The 13,257-nt window shown below is 41.2% G+C and overlaps 1 long non-coding RNA gene across 2 annotated transcripts; it reads right to left on the bottom strand.

Moving 5' to 3' along the window:
* Positions 1–7,719: 7,719 nt before the first annotated feature.
* LOC149918348 (uncharacterized) lies at positions 7,720–12,988 on the bottom strand. 2 transcript variants are annotated; one of them, XR_016465403.1, is made up of 4 exons: positions 12,633–12,988; positions 12,141–12,260; positions 10,107–10,251; positions 8,016–8,144 (listed from the first exon to the last, which is right to left on the bottom strand). It is a non-coding gene; the product is annotated as an uncharacterized LOC149918348 (long non-coding RNA). The 2 variants fall into 2 exon arrangements; XR_016465404.1 differs by lacking the exons at positions 8,016–8,144; positions 10,107–10,251 and adding an exon at positions 7,720–7,872.
* Positions 12,989–13,257: the final 269 nt, after the last annotated feature.

Raw genomic sequence — 13,257 nt, 5'->3', positions numbered from 1 at the left:
GCAGAGTCCTGGTATTTCTGGGAGAAGAGGTCTGATGTGGGGGGGGAAGGTGATGTATCTGTGAGAAAGCTGGTGTTTCTGGGAGAAAATGCCAGGTATTGGTGAGGAAACAGATGCTAGAGAGGGAAAAGGCTGGTATTTTGGGGAAAAAAGGCCGTTTGTTAAAGAATAAGCTGGCATTTCTGGGAGAATATGTCCCATCGTTGGGAGAAAACGGGTGTATGTGGGAGAAAATGTCGTGTATTTGGGAGAAAGCTGGTGTATGTGGGAGAAAAGGCCATTGTGATGGGAGTCAGTGTGATCTTGAGGAGTGGAAAGCAGTATTCTTGAGATGAAACGTGAGGTATTTCTAAGAGTCCTGGTATTTCTGGGAGAAAATGTCTTGTTTTGGAGAGCCAAAGTCCCATTTTGGGGGCAGAAGCTGGTATTTCTGTGACACTGCCATCTTGATGGGGGTAAGTGTGATCTTGAGGAGTGTAAAGCAGCATTTTGGTTAGAAAATGGGAGCTCTTCCTAAGAGCAGTGCTATTTCTGGGAGAAAAGGAGCTCTACTGGGCATAAAAATGGTGTATCTGTGATAAAATGCCACATTTCTGAAAGAAACTGTCCTCTTGCGGAGTGTAATGCTGTATGTTCCGGAGGAAACGGGAAATATTCAGCAGAGTCCTGGTATTTCTGGGAGAAGAGGTCTGATGTGGGGGGGGGAAGGTGATGTATCTGTGAGAAAGCTGGTGTTTCTGGGAGAAAATGCCAGGTATTGGTGAGGAAACAGATGCTAGAGAGGGAAAAGGCTGGTATTTTGGGGAAAAAAGGCCGTTTTTTAAAGAATAAGCTGGCATTTCTGGGAGAATATGTCCCATCTTTGGGAGAAAACGGGTGTATGTGGGAGAAAATGTCGTGTATTTGGGAGAAAGCTGGTGTATGTGGGAGAAAAGGCCATTGTGATGGGAGTCAGTGTGATCTTGAGGAGTGGAAAGCAGTATTCTTGAGATGAAACGTGAGGTATTTCTAAGAGTCCTGGTATTTCTGGGAGAAAATGTCTTGTTTTGGAGTGCCAAAGTCCCATTTTGGGGGCAGAAGCTGGTATTTCTGTGACACTGCCATCTTGATGGGGGTAAGTGTGATCTTGAGGAGTGTAAAGCAGCATTTTGGTTAGAAAATGGGAGCTCTTCCTAAGAGCAGTGCTATTTCTGGGAGAAAAGGAGCTCTACTGGGCATAAAAATGGTGTATCTGTGATAAAATGCCACATTTCTGAAAGAAGCTGTCCTCTTGCGGAGTGTAATGCTGTATGTTCCGGAGGAAATGGGAAATATTCAGCAGAGTCCTGGTATTTCTGGGAGAAGAGGTCTGATGTGGGGGGGGGAAGGTGATGTATCTGTGAGAAAGCTGGTGTTTCTGGGAGAAAATGCCAGGTATTGGTGAGGAAACAGATGCTAGAGAGGGAAAAGGCTGGTATTTTGGGGAAAAAAGGCCGTTTGTTAAAGAATAAGCTGGCATTTCTGGGAGAATATGTCCCATCTTTGGGAGAAAACGGGTGTATGTGGGAGAAAATGTCGTGTATTTGGGAGAAAGCTGGTGTATGTGGGAGAAAAGGCCATTGTGATGGGAGTCAGTGTGATCTTGAGGAGTGGAAAGCAGTATTCTTGAGATGAAACGTGAGGTATTTCTAAGAGTCCTGGTATTTCTGGGAGAAAATGTCTTGTTTTGGAGAGCCAAAGTCCCATTTTGGGGGCAGAAGCTGGTATTTCTGTGACACTGCCATCTTGATGGGGGTAAGTGTGATCTTGAGGAGTGTAAAGCAGCATTTTGGTTAGAAAATGGGAGCTCTTCCTAAGAGCAGTGCTATTTCTGGGAGAAAAGGAGCTCTACTGGGCATAAAAATGGTGTATCTGTGATAAAATGCCACATTTCTGAAAGAAGCTGTCCTCTTGCGGAGTGTAATGCTGTATGTTCCGGAGGAAATGGGAAATATTCAGCAGAGTCCTGGTATTTCTGGGAGAAGAGGTCTGATGTGGGGGGGGGAAGGTGATGTATCTGTGAGAAAGCTGGTGTTTCTGGGAGAAAATGCCAGGTATTGGTGAGGAAACAGATGCTAGAGAGGGAAAAGGCTGGTATTTTGGGGAAAAAAGGCCGTTTTTTAAAGAATAAGCTGGCATTTCTGGGAGAATATGTCCCATCGTTGGGAGAAAACGGGTGTATGTGGGAGAAAATGTCGTGTATTTGGGAGAAAGCTGGTGTATGTGGGAGAAAAGGCCATTGTGATGGGAGTCAGTGTGATCTTGAGGAGTGGAAAGCAGTATTCTTGAGATGAAACGTGAGGTATTTCTAAGAGTCCTGGTATTTCTGGGAGAAAATGTCTTGTTTTGGAGAGCCAAAGTCCCATTTTGGGGGCAGAAGCTGGTATTTCTGTGACACTGCCATCTTGATGGGGGTAAGTGTGATCTTGAGGAGTGTAAAGCAGCATTTTGGTTAGAAAATGGGAGCTCTTCCTAAGAGCAGTGCTATTTCTGGGAGAAAAGGAGCTCTACTGGGCATAAAAATGGTGTATCTGTGATAAAATGCCACATTTCTGAAAGAAACTGTCCTCTTGCGGAGTGTAATGCTGTATGTTCCGGAGGAAACGGGAAATATTCAGCAGAGTCCTGGTATTTCTGGGAGAAGAGGTCTGATGTGGGGGGGGGAAGGTGATGTATCTGTGAGAAAGCTGGTGTTTCTGGGAGAAAATGCCAGGTATTGGTGAGGAAACAGATGCTAGAGAGGGAAAAGGCTGGTATTTTGGGGAAAAAAGGCCGTTTTTTAAAGAATAAGCTGGCATTTCTGGGAGAATATGTCCCATCTTTGGGAGAAAACGGGTGTATGTGGGAGAAAATGTCGTGTATTTGGGAGAAAGCTGGTGTATGTGGGAGAAAAGGCCATTGTGATGGGAGTCAGTGTGATCTTGAGGAGTGGAAAGCAGTATTCTTGAGATGAAACGTGAGGTATTTCTAAGAGTCCTGGTATTTCTGGGAGAAAATGTCTTGTTTTGGAGAGCCAAAGTCCCATTTTGGGGGCAGAAGCTGGTATTTCTGTGACACTGCCATCTTGATGGGGGTAAGTGTGATCTTGAGGAGTGTAAAGCAGCATTTTGGTTAGAAAATGGGAGCTCTTCCTAAGAGCAGTGCTATTTCTGGGAGAAAAGGAGCTCTACTGGGCATAAAAATGGTGTATCTGTGATAAAATGCCACATTTCTGAAAGAAACTGTCCTCTTGCGGAGTGTAATGCTGTATGTTCCGGAGGAAATGGGAAATATTCAGCAGAGTCCTGGTATTTCTGGGAGAAGAGGTCTGATGTGGGGGGGGGAAGGTGATGTATCTGTGAGAAAGCTGGTGTTTCTGGGAGAAAATGCCAGGTATTGGTGAGGAAACAGATGCTAGAGAGGGAAAAGGCCATCCCTTTGGGAGAGAAGTGGTATTTCTGGGAGAAAATGCCCCAAATCGGGGAGTAAGTGTCATCCTGAGGCGTGTCATGGAGTAGATTTGGGAGGAAATGGAGGTGTTTCACAGAGTAGCGGCACTTCTGGGAGAAAATGTCCTCAGTGGGAAAGACAATGTCCTCTTGAGGGAAGAAAACAGGTCTTTCTTACAGCAAATGTCATCCAATTGGGAGAAAATCTCCTCTCTTGGGGAGAAAAGTGGTCTTTCTGAGAGAAGGTGTCCTCTTCTTGGCTGCAAGTGTCCCATTTGGCATTGTCATGGAGGCTTTTTGGGGAGAAAGCGTGTGGCAGTTGTAAGAGAAGGGGTATTTCTGGGAGCAAATCTCCTCTTTTTGGAAGAGAAGGTGAAATTTCCAAGGGAAAAGTGGCATTTCTGGGAGGAAATGACATAGCTGGGGGAGAAAAGTGGGAACCGGTGGGAAAGAAGATCTTGTACTGGAGAGCGACGGTGGTCTTTTTGGTGTGCCAAGTGGTCTCTTGGGGAGACAACGTGGTAAATAGGGGAGACAATGTCCTCTGGAGGAGTGTCAAGTAGTATTTGGGAGAGCAAACGTCAGGTATTTCTCGGAAACCGGCTGTTTCTGGGAGATAGTAGCAGACTTGGTTGGAAAATGACAGGTGTTTGTGAGAAAGCTGGTATTTTGGGAAAAAAAGGCCGTTTTTTAAAGAATAAGCTGGCATTTCTGGGAGAATATGTCCCATCTTTGGGAGAAAACGGGTGTATGTGGGAGAAAATGTCGTGTATTTGGGAGAAAGCTGGTGTATGTGGGAGAAAAGGCCATTGTGATGGGAGTCAGTGTGATCTTGAGGAGTGGAAAGCAGTATTCTTGAGATGAAACGTGAGGTATTTCTAAGAGTCCTGGTATTTCTGGGAGAAAATGTCTTGTTTTGTTTTATTGTTTTTAATATTTATATATTTTTTATGTTGCAATTTCAAGGAAACACTTCGATAGAAATTGCTTTTAATTCTTTTGGCATACATAGAAGATGTGAAAATGCACATCATATTTTCACATGAATGTAGTAACACAAAAAAAGTTCAAAGCAGTAACTGATACACTCAATTATAAAAGCTGCCCTTCCTGTGCAAGAAATGTAACTCAGCCCTTGGGCTAGATGCCATTCTGTGTCATTGATGTAAACCTGGCGGACGGTACAAATACTCTGAATTTAAAATGGCATGACTAAAAATGGAGTCTTTCCTCTAGCTTTTAAGTTTTAAGAAACATAAAATATGTACGTATGCTTGGCAACTTTTCCTTTCATTATATACAAAAGTGACTCTCTCTAAAATAACTGTCAAACTAAGAGGGACTATCAGAAACCTATCACAGGAGGTAATCTATTTGCTCAGGTTGCTGAAGAGCAATGAAAAAGTAGATATTGAGTTTCAGTTTTCAGCACATACATTAAAGTCCCATGCCTGTAATTAGGTCTCCTACCTTCCAAATAGAATTTTAAAAAAGTTTGATACATGATTATTTTAAATTATTTTTCTATAATTGGTTAGTGGTATTGTGGAACACATATTTAAGGATTAATGATGAGAAAGATTAGAAATCCAAAAAGTGTAAAATTCCATGCAAACTCAATTAAGTTTCAAGGACATTTCCATCAGAAAGAATGGAAATGAAGAAAGAACGGAGCCCCCAGGCTGGTTGTTGAGTGAGAATTACTGCTTACCCAGCATCCGTTTGCTTCATCAAATGTCCCCCATCTGCTCACAGAAACCTCTCTAAGATGCTTTTCTGAAGAATATTTGGCAGCATGTTTCCCAGGGCTGATGCCTAGAGGAGAGGGTTACATGGAGACTTGCTGTCTATCTTGATGGCAAACCCCTCCTAAGTAGGAATCCAGAGCTGGTGACTCACTTTGTAGTCTTGTATAGGTCTGGGGCAAGACAACATTATGGCAGTGGGGAGATATTCATGGTCAGGCTGGACAGGCCTCTGAGGTCTCTGACCTCTGTGGGTGTCCCTGTTCATTACTGGGGAACTGGACTCAATGGTCTGTAAGAGTCCCTTCCAACTCAAAAAAAAATTCTATGATTCTATGATTCTATGAATATTCCTGGTTTTATTACAAGTACAAATACTGATAAAGCCTACATTCAAATTGTTTATTCCTTGCTTTTGGAGAAGCTAAAACACTAGCACTAAGAGTTTTAATCAACGTAGATAATAGCTTGTCAGTTGTTATGCACAGTGGTACGTGCACCCAGTTTGAAATTTCAGTGCCATTAATGTTTTTAATTTTTTAAGTGATATGACACAGTACATGCAGTCAACAATAACGAACATACCATGGTTCAGGACCCCTGATCTCTCAGCTAGTAATTTAAAATATTTTCACGTGTAGAGACAAGACAAGTATTATGTCCTAAATGGAGTCTAGGTCCCCAGCACTATTTCTCTCTCTATTTGATCCCTAAAAACAACTGTTCTCTTGCCAAAGATTTTGCATCGTTAAATCTCCTTTCTGAAACAATGAATATTGTGTAGTTGCAGGCCACTTTTTCAAACCTGTGGACATTCCCTTTGCTTCTACTTCTTTAAGCAACCTGCAGTTGCAATACACTTTTGCAGTACAGTCTTGAACCTCTTTATTCCTTGTTTTTCAGTCACCATGGGCTGTGTCTGTGCTGTCTTTGTAACCAGGACCAGGGAATGACCTCTTTTCTCCCAGTCAGTTTTCTCAACACATCTACTGGTGTGGATGAAGCAAGCAAAGGCAACAAGAAAAGCAAATACAATTATACTAGCAAGCAGGAGTATCATTTATTATAGATGATAATCACATGTTGGTTTGTCACTAGGTGTGTTTAATCAACAACTTTCTTTTTGAAATAAGAGTGAAGATAAAAGAAAAGTTCAAATAGGATTCCTACATGTCTCGTTTTCATTAAAGATTAGATCTGCTACAACACGATGAACTGAGGATAATATAATGTAACGTCCAAACACTTTTTTTCAAGTAATGTTAACACTGAATGAAAGGTATACAGGCTTCAATGAGATTAGGCAGTTGAGGCCTAGTTGAATGCTATTTGTTGTTGAATGGTATTTGTGACAGTGTTGAAAGAAATGGCTGATGTTATTGTAAAGTTACTGTCTGTCATCTATGAAAAACGGTGTTCTGCACAGGTCTGTGAGTGTTAGAAATGGGCTTTCTTGAAGAGCTGTCTTTATGGAAAAGGAGGCATTGCTTGCAAACTGGTAAATTGGGAAAAAAAAAAAAAAAAAAAGTAACATTTCTGATTTCCAATTTAGTTATTAGAAAATCCCCATCATCTCTCTTTATATTATATGAATACTCCATGGTGTCCTTGGGATGACAAGATGCCTGTACTGCTATTTAGATATGCACAAATACAACAAATCCATGGGCAGATCTTTCCCCTACTGCATTTTTTTAATGTATTTCTTTATTGCTAAACTAAAAGGAAAATAATAGTAGAAAAAATTCAATCACCTTAATCAGCACATGCAAGTCTTAAAAATCTTTTTCTTGCTCTGTAATACTGAAAAGACCTGATGGGAAATGTTACCTTCCAAATTTTGCTCTGTGTATATGCATTTCCTATTTAAACCCTCACTCAGCAAGAGAAGGAAAAACACTTCTCAGTTTCAGTGTAAGTGCCCCATGGAATTTTCTACAGGAAAAATATCACTTTAGATCTGTCAGACAATAACATTTTATTACCTCAAGGATGTTATCTGAACCTGAGGTCTAATATCTAAATGAACTGCAGTTCAGATTATTTGAGATTTAGCAGAAAGACAGAGGGATGGAAAGTTTCATAGAAAGATTCTATGGGGAGAAGTCTCATTCATTTATTGTGGATAAATATGATGAAAAGGTATTCATATACCAAGTTTTAATAACTGTATGGTTAACAGGAGGAACAGTAGACAGCTTTGAGCAGTAGCTGACATACAGAACAGGAGAGTTGGAAGAGTAATATTTCCAAGAAGATTAATTTAATTTAAAGGCAGAATGTTTTTTGGCTATTGGAAAGTTCTCTGTTGTGTTGAGCAAAAGGATAGATATACTGGCTGAAAATAAACCTGTAAAAGTGAGGTAATGCATTTACTAAAACAACAATAATTGCTATATCAGGATGGATCATATATTAAAGGCAATAAAACTCTGATTAATAGCTGTCAGGTTATTTCTTTATTTTCTCAAATATTTATTTGAGCGCAACATACTATAAATACTTTAAAGAAAATGTTTATCTTATATTTGTACATGATTGCACTCAGTAATACATGGAAGAGCAGCCACTGAAGTGGGAGGATCATAAGCCCAATGTATGTGAAGAGAGAGAGCAATAAATTTGATTCTTCTCAGCATTTTTCTGTTACAGGTTTTGAGAAACTTGTTAGATTTTAGTACCTGCAAATGTAAATGAAACCAACATAAAATACCATACATAACCTTATTACTTTAAATAACATAGAAAATATGGATTGGAAGACTCGTGTGCATGTTCTTTTTTTCTGTCTTAGACCTGAATAAAGCCGTAAAGAAGAAATTAATGCTCTAGTAAGTCACTGTCAATTCTTGCAAGTCCATTTGGGAGAAAATTTGACACTCCATTTTTTTTTTCTTGTTGTCCTTCTATCTCCTACTCTCCTTTCTGTGTATGTTTATTATTTGCCTCATTTCTGTGAAAACAAATCAGGCTCCATTAATAAAAGCAAAAACTGTTTAAGGCCATCCATCTTACTCTTTCTCCTCAAAGGTTTGCTGCCACTTGTTCTATCACAGAGGACTGCAAAACTTTTTTGCTCCACATTGTTACCCTCTAAAGATAAAATGAATAAATTGCTTAAGAAGATGTTGAAAGACTCTTAATGGTGCATTTATGATCATAACATACGTATTTGTGAGACCTAAGGATTTTTATTCATTCTATTTTTGTTCAATGTAAAATCAAGATTAACTTCTTAGATTTTCTGGACATCCTCGTTGTATAAATTTAATTTTTTACTCCTTTTCCTTGTACAACTTCTGAAATCTGACAGTAAGAACATTTTTATTTTTGTCTCAAACCTCTTTTTTATTCTTTGTCCATCTATTTTTTTTTTCCCCCTATGATGCTTCTTATAACTTTACCAATTACTTTGTGTTCCATTTCATTACGTTATTTATTTTTGCTTTTTCTTTAGGGCAGGATATGTCTACTGCTATGCATCTGCACAGTTCCTACAATGGAGCTTTGATCCTGGTTGGATTGCTTAAGTGCCATTAACATAAACGTGGTTAACAAAAATAGTAGTTTCAGCTTAGTATTTTTTATGCTAAATCAGGTTCAAAACTAGAAGAATAAAAGTTTTTTTGTAAGAAACATAAACATCCATGTTGATTTCATAAGTGAAACTGATTCTGTTTTTGAAGAGCGGAAGAAATTTAAATAATTCATCTGAAAGCAAAGTTCACTTCTGTTTCTATATTCTCAGAAGTGAATCATCAGATTAAACTAGCATGCCACAGTTTAGTGGTAAACCTCTAACACTACCAAATCTACATATGTAGATTTTGCTTTAATGTCACAGGCAACAGAATGTAATCAACTAACAAACAAAACAAGCAAACAGAAAATTCACATCCAAATAAACCAGAAAGAGGAGTTTATAGACACTCTACAGAACTGTTAGCTGTGCTATGCTTTTCAAAAGCTGGAATTTGTCCTACAGACATCTCAGAAGTTGCACATCTGTCCAAGAAGAATCATTGCACTTTATTTCTACTGTACATGTTTATCTTATATCTTATTCTTCATTACTGTTATGTACTATGCAAAATACATAAAGAAAAAAAGCAGTAATCAAACTATACATACTGTGAGCAGGGCTTTGTGAAGGCTGCAGTACTGTACAGAAGAAAGCCTTGAACAGATCTATCTCAAATTCAGGGTAATAATACATTTATTTCCTACCCACATTGCTCATGTAATCCACCAACTATTTTAGGAACGCCTAGATTCTTAAAAATACAGAAATTAAAGTGATTTCCTGATCAACCCTTACAGAAAGACACAAGTTTAAACATGAAAGCAACTATGAATGCTTTGGAGAGAAAAAAATAGAATGTAATGTTAATAATCCCTGTAATGTTAATAAGCTAAATAACAGTTTCAAAGTTTAGTATCTTGATGCTTTACGGAGCTCCCATAAAATGGCTCTGAGCCTTCCCTTTCTAATGATTTTGCACACCCACGCAACTTGCTCTGTGGGGATGGAAGATAACAGGATTTAGATCCTTGACACACTGCAATTGATTTAACAATAAATATTGTCCATCCTAGTTTTGGGTTACTATAAGATGAAAGCAAAAATGTATATACTGATCTACTGGTTTTCTTTTAAAAAACATTCACCTGATGCTGAAGGCTAATTCTGTAAAGCTGAAACTTAAATCCCAGCAGAAACAGGTTCCCAGATATTAAAAACAGACAAACAAACAAACAAAAAAAAATCATAAAAGTATGTATAATGAAATCTTTAGGCATGTGACAAACTTTGTTTTATATATTATATGATTTCAGAACATCTGTCACACACACTCACAAACTTTCCTTAGAAGGAGAAGCAGAAGTTTAGATGATGATAAAGTTATGTTCTTACCACATTAGACGGTTCCAATTTCTTCCTTCTAGCAAGGTCAGTGATATTATTGCCATTGTAGTTGATGCTCTCCATACAGCCTTTGAAATTTTTTTCTGCTGTTAGAACTTGGCTTCCCAGAAAAAGGCATGCCTCCAAAGGTTATCTTTGAATGTATCAGAAAATGAAAGACAGTTACTGGAGGACAAGGGCTTAGAATTTTTGCTTACTAGAAAAAGAAAGTATCAAACAAGTACTGGAAAAGTAGGAAAAAGTCTATGATGAAGTCATGACTGCAAATATTTTTGGTGGTAAATTGTATCTATTATTAGGTTTTCCCAAATACAGAGAAAATATGTATCACAGTTACATATAGACTGTAACGAAGAGAAGGTCTCTAAAAGGAATGCAGTCTTAAATGCTTGGCAGAGCAAAATGTCAGTATTGTTAAGAAACAAGAATTTGTTGGCCAAAGAATGTGCTGTCTGTCTGATCTTGGAGAAGAAAAGTCTGCCTTTCTTTACAAACCTGAATGCAGAAAGTTTGAGAAGTAAAGGTGCCCAGTAAAACCTATTTCAATATGTAGACTGAAACAAACATTAAAATAAAAAAAAATCTACTAAATCAAAAGGGAAGAAGGAAAGTGTTGCTTTATGTAGAACATCCATCAGTTTGGTAGAGTGTCAGAAGTGAGAAGTGGTTGGTGGCAAGTAAGTATTATTCATTCTTTGTCATATATTAAAATAAAGGATGTTTTATTTTCTTTCATGTACCAAACCGTAATACCAAACAGTTCCATTTGTCTTAAATACTCTATACAACTGCAGATAATTACAGCAACATAAAAACCAGCATTATGACATACCTAGAGGGATTAGTTTGACTTGTGTTTGGTTCCCAGGTCCCAAGATGCCAGTATCTGGGAAAGTGGCAAATGGAAATTCAACTGTGCAGAGGAACAGGAAAAAACCCTATATCTGTATATCAGCAATACAGAAATAATTGATAAAATGCTCAGGAAACAAGCTGTGTTTAACCAGCACTGTCCAATCCAGCCTGTTGCAGGGTCCACGACAGCAGTGAGAGGAAAGAGCAGCAGACAAGACTCCTCTGGCTTGTACCATGGTATTAGTTCTAGCACGTTCTGCTAGAAGTTCCGCATTTGAAGTTACATTAGCAAGCCTGATGTGCTTGGCAACAGCACAACATCTCACTCCACATGTAACGTATTTTCTGTGGCAAAGAACTTCTTTGTTCATAACTCACGGACTTTTGATTTCCATGCATCTCATGGGCCTGAGATAAAAGACAATTTAAAAGGAAAGAAAGAAAAAAAAAAGGGGGGGGGGATGCTATGATGGTAATGTTTAATATTCGTGTGGGGGGTGAAAGGTGTACTTGAGTTGCCTAAGCACAAGCTTCTACTGCTATTGGTGATACCTGGGGTAGTGTGCCTTAGTAACCTCTGCTTTCTGCTTGAGGAGGTATGCATCTCTATAAATTCTCTGCCATTTCTGCCAACACCATGGGAGTGCTACAGATATCTAGGGGATATATGTATATAAGCTGCTCATTCAGTTTACGTGTTTGTCTTTTTCTTGGATGAGAAATAGTTGCTGTTTATTATTTCCTTAAATGCAACACAAGCATTTACTCATAATATCCAATCTGAGAACACCGTTCTTGTAACTGCTTATGAAAATCATAGATACAGAAATCAAAAGAAACTGTTTCAATCTGCTTGCATTTAAGGAAATAGGAAGTCTCTTTCCACCCTTGCGCATATTTAAGACTGTTTTCTGACAAACTGCTAGCTAAAGGCTTCAGTCTTTCTTTTTGTGCTTACTCCCTCAATGGAATAGCTGAGCTTTTGTAACTGTCCCTACTTTGAAGTTTTCTAGTGGATCCAGGTTGGTTTAAGTATCCTCTATTCCTCACTTCTGTCTTTTCTACCATTTTCTTCAAAAAGGAGCATGTTAAGAACATAAATTTCTATTCTGTTAAGAGTCTTCTCCTGCAGTTAGCTGGTTAGTAAATAATACTTTGCTCACTCACCTCACTCAACCTGCTGGCCACATTCTTTTTAATGCATCCCAGGATACCATTGGCCTTCTTGACCACAAGGCCACATTGCTGGTTTGTGGTCACCCTGCTGTCTACAGGGACACCCAGGCCCTGTTTGTAAGAGAATGTGATTGACTTCACTTCTTCCAGCAAAAAAAGAGAAGCAGGTCTAAGACATCTGTTTATCTCCAATTTAAACAACTTAATTTAGGTAGAATTATGTGTTTTACAGCTATTCACGTTGCTGTGAAAAGAAGCGCGGCTATACGAATAAGAAGTCGCGCGGCTCTGCCCTCGCAACTCCCCCCGCCCCGCGCACGGAGGCGGCCCCCAGCCGCAGCCCCCAGCCGCAGCCCCCAGCCGCTCCCCCCCTCGCGCAGCGCCACTCCGAGGTGCCGCCTGCCGCAGCGACGGCGGCGGGGAGCCCTCGCGCCCAGAGGCGGCCTTCCCGGGGTCTGCCCTCTCCGCCCCCCTCCCACCTACCTGAGGGCAGCCGGCATCCGTCCGCGCAGCGGCGCACAGCCGGTGGCACCGCGCGCACAGCCTGCCTGCCTGCCTGCCTGCCGCCCTCCCTCGGACGAGGGTCCCCTTAGACGAAAGCACAGCCCCAGCCCGGCCGCTACCGCGAGGGACCGCGCCCGCGGCCGGAGCCCGGGGGCCGCGAGGAGGGAGGGCTGAGCGCCCGGTGACAGGTGAGGACGGCCCCCGCGCCGCTCCCTACCTCGCGCCGCTCTCCTCGCAGCCGGCGGCTCGCTTACCCTCGACCGCCGCCGCCCCCTCGCTCCGTTCCCCCGCCCTAACGCGGAGTTCAACGCGACCCCGCTAGCCGCGAGGCCCCGCCCCCCGCCCCGCACTGACGGCTCTCTCCGCCAATAGCGAAGAAGACGGCCGTCCTCGAGCTCCGCCCTCACCTCCTTCGACCAATAGGAGCTATCCGTGGTGCTGCCCCTCCGCCTTCCCGGCAGGCTCGGTTGGCTCGCAGCTGCCGAGCAACGGGCGCGGGGCTGCGGGTGGGGCCGCTGAGGGCGGTGGCCGGGCCCCCGCTGCGGGCCGGGGTTGGTGCCGCGGGATTGTGCCCGGGGCTTCTCGTTCGGGAGCTTTCGCCTCA

This window comes from Phasianus colchicus, chromosome 3, assembly GCF_987193195.1.
Source record: "Phasianus colchicus chromosome 3, bPhaCol1.hap1.1, whole genome shotgun sequence".
Classification (NCBI taxonomy): domain Eukaryota; kingdom Metazoa; phylum Chordata; class Aves; order Galliformes; family Phasianidae; genus Phasianus; species Phasianus colchicus.
Note: the sequence above shows the minus strand (reverse complement) of the source record. Positions and strands in the feature narration are given on the sequence as shown.